This window comes from Suncus etruscus, chromosome 1 (genome assembly GCF_024139225.1).
Source record: "Suncus etruscus isolate mSunEtr1 chromosome 1, mSunEtr1.pri.cur, whole genome shotgun sequence".
NCBI classification, from domain to species: Eukaryota; Metazoa; Chordata; class Mammalia; order Eulipotyphla; family Soricidae; genus Suncus; species Suncus etruscus.
This window is the reverse complement of record NC_064848.1, coordinates 46040075-46043913: the sequence shown is the minus strand read 5'-3', so window position 1 is coordinate 46043913 and position 3839 is coordinate 46040075.

Genomic DNA, 3839 nt, shown 5'->3' with positions numbered 1-3839 from the left:
CTGTTCTACTGGTTGGCCCCCTAGTCTTGTGATATAGCTCCTATTTACTCTTTTTTCATGTGATGTTTTGTTACTCCTCAATAGATGCCTGGGGGAGGCAGAGATTTGAGAAAAGTTCACTTGGTGAACTTTGGCCCATGGAGTGGCATATATCACCCTTTCCCAAGGACTAAGGTGTTTTTGTCCTTTACCTTACTTCTTAGGAAATTGAAAAAGTAGAAATTAGTGAGTTTTATCCTCTGTGGGCTTGGAGAACCTGGCTTTAAGCTTAGTATCTGGAGTGTTCTCCTTCAATAGCACAGAAAAGCAAGAAGAAGCTTGCTTTGTCTCAAACCTATGACTCAAGGGTTTGCAACAGAAAAGGAGAAAATGGACATTTGTAGGTGAAAGGGCAAGAATGAATCTCTTGCAAAATAGGAGTCAGATCAGTGAGTAATGCAACAAATCACCATCATTATTCAGAATCCAGTACATTGCTGTTGTGTGACATCAGGGGAGAGGTAGCTTAACAAGTCACACCAAATGTCTTTTAGATACCAATATTGCTGGAGTGTCAAAAAGAAAATAAAAAGGAATCACTTGATTGCTTAAGCACTGAAGGTGTCGCAAAAGGAAAAAAAACCACAACTATTTCTCTGTGTGTGTGTGTGTGTGTGTGTGTGTGTGTGTGTGTGCATGCGTGGGGGAATTCACACCCATCGGTGCTCAGGTGTTACTCCTGGCTGTGTTCAGAAATCACTTTTGGCAGGCTCAGAGGACCATATGATATGCCTGGGATCAAATGCAGGTTGGCATTTGCCTTGCAAATGCCCTACCCTCTGTGCTATTGCTCAGCCCCCCCACCCGAACTTTTTTTTTTTAACTTTCTAATATTTAACACTCAGTTTAGTGGTGTGTTTTATTTTCTATTACCTGTTTATCTCAGCAATGGATGTGTGAGGGTGGGGAGATAGGTAGTGAAAAATGCTATAAATTATTTTCTTTTTTGTTTGTTTGGTTTTTTTTTTTTTTTGGCCACACCCTGTGATGCTCAGGGGTTACTCCTGGCTATGTGCTCAGAAATCATTCCTGGCTTAGGGGACTATATGCGATGACGAGGATAGAACCCTGGTCATCCTGGGTCAGCCACACGCAAGGCAAGTGCCCTACTGCTGTAATATCGCTTCGGTCCCTATAAATTGTTTTCTTAGTGACGGTCCTTAGAGATATTGACTAGCAGTGGATAAGGCTCCATTACCTGGGCTATTTGGAACTTTGAACATAACTGTCCTTGTTTCTAGAACATTAATTAATAGTTGAGGAGATGGCCTCTAGGGCTTTCACATTCAAACTCCATATCTTCACAAACATTCTCTCTGCATTCACAAGCAAGGAGGTCGACCACTCTGGCATCAGCTCTCTACCCAGCTCTCAATTGTTGGATCTAGGGGCTGGAGTGACAGCACAATGGTAGGCTGCACACTGCTGATCCCAAAACCGGGTGTGACTCCAAAATAAAGCAAAACAACAAAAACAACAACAACAAATATTGTCAGTCTAGTTCACTTTACTCCTCAATAGATGCCTGGGGGAGGCAGAGATTTGAGAAAAGTTCACTTGGTGAACTCTGCCTTCATACACATACATTCAGGGGTTCACTTGGACCACTGTAGTCATTGCACAAGGTCCAAATCCCTGCAGTTCATCCTGGCAACCTGGACAACCTGGACTCAGATTTCTCTTCTTTTTCTTTCTTTTTCTTTCTTTCTTCTTTCTTTCTTTCTTTCTTCTTTCTTTCTTCTTCTTCTTCTTTCTTTCTTTCTTTCTTTCTTCTTTCTTCTTTCTTTCTTTCTTTCTTTCTTTCTTTTTCTTTCTTTCTTTCTTTCTTCTTTCTTCTTTTCTTTCTTTCTTCTTTCTTTCTTTCTTTCTTTCTTTCTTTCTTCTCTTTCTTTCTTCCTTCCTTCCTTCCTTCCTTCCTTCCTTCCTTCCTTCCTTCCTTCCTTCCTTCCTCCTTCCTTCCTTCCTTCCTTCCTTCCTTCCTTCCTTCCTTCCTTTCCTTCCTTCCTTCCTTCCTTCCTTCTTCCTTCCTTCCTTCTTCCTTCCTTCCTTCTTTCTTTCTTTCTTTCTTTTTCTTTTCTTTCTTTCTTTCTTTCTTCTTTCTTTCTTTCTTTCTTTCTTTCTTTCTTTCTCTTCCCTTTTCTTTCTTTCTTTCTTCTTTCTTCTTTCCTTCCTTCTTCTTTCCTCCTTCCTTCCTTCTCCCTCCCTCCCTCCCCTCCCTCCCTCCCCTCCCTCCCTCCCTTCCTCCCCCCTCCCTCCCTCCCTCCTTCCTCCTCCCCTCCTTCCTTCCTTCCTTCCTTCCTTCCTTCCTTCCTTCCTTCCTTCCTTCCTTCCTTCCTTCCTTCCTTCCTTCCTTCCTTCCTTCCTTCCTTCCTTCCTTCCTTCCTTCCTTCCTTCCTTCCTTCCCTTCCTTCTTTCTTTCTTTCTTTTTTTGTAACCCAGCAGCACTCCACTCCTGGCAGGAACAAGGGACCTTATGGGATGTCGGGATTCGGATCACCATCTGTCCTGGATCCTGGATAGGCCGTTTGCAAGGCAAGCGCCCTACAGTTGAGCTATCTCTCAGGCCTTCAGATATTGACAATGTAAATTGATTACTTTTACTTTTTGGTGGGCTGGGGAGGGGTTGGGATACACAGTTGTTCTCAGGGTATACTCCTGGCTCTGTGCCCAGGAATCATTCCTGGCAGGACCATATGAGATTGTCAAGAATGAAACCTAGTCAGCCTTATGCAAGATAAGTTCCTATATACCTGTTGTACTATTACTCACTCCAAGTTCTTACCTTCTTTTCCTGTTTTAATTTTTTTCATAGAGGGGCTGGAGAGATAGCAATGAGGTAAGGTATTTGCCTTGCAGGCAGAAGGATAGTGGTTCGAACCCTGGCATCTTATATGATCCCCAAGCCTGCCAGGAGCGATTTCTGAGCGTAGAGCCAGGAGTAACCCCTGAGCACTGCCGGGTGTGACCCAAAAACCAAAAAAATAAATAAATAAAAAATAAAAAATAAAAAATAATTTTTTTTCATAGAAGCATTATCTACAACCTAAAAAGACATTACCCCCGGGGCCGGGCGGTGGCGCTAGAGGTAAGGTGCCTGCCTTGCCTGCGCTAGCCTAGGACGGACCGCGGTTCGATCCCCCGGCGTCCCATATGGTCCCCCAAGCCAGGAGCGACTTCTGAGCACATAGCCAGGAGTAACCCCTGAGCGTCACCGGGTGTGGCCCAAAAACCAAAAAAAAAAAAAAAAAAAAAAAAGACATTACCCTAGTACCTTGTAAGCACTGGAGGATATAATTCCTTAGTGTATAGGCTTAAGTTTCACTACGAAATAATAATAAAATAAAAAAGTGTGTGCATGCTTGGGAAACCAAACCAACCAAAGATACTTTAGACTGAGGCCTTTTCTCTTAAGTTCAGATTCAACTTTAACCCAGAAATAAGTTGAAAATGTGACTTTAAAGTCACCAGGGCAGTGAAAACTGAAAATTCTGCAATTTCTGCAGACCCCTCCTGGGGATAGTCTTTCACACTCACCAAGTATTTGCTAAAAATACTTTGCTAAAATATTTGCTAAAAATACAAGTTCTTTGCTTAAAATAACTTTAGAAAGTTGGGAGGCTTGGTTTTGCCCTCACATCAGCCTGGGCGCCGGCAGCCTTTTGGCTGCGAGCCTCGAACCCTAACCCAGCAGGACTCCTTCCTGCACCCCGTATCCACGGGCGGCGGTGGGGGGAGCCTGGGGCATTGCCTGCGGCGGTTCCTTGTACCCGGGGCGGGCCACATGTCGGGGCGGGGCTACG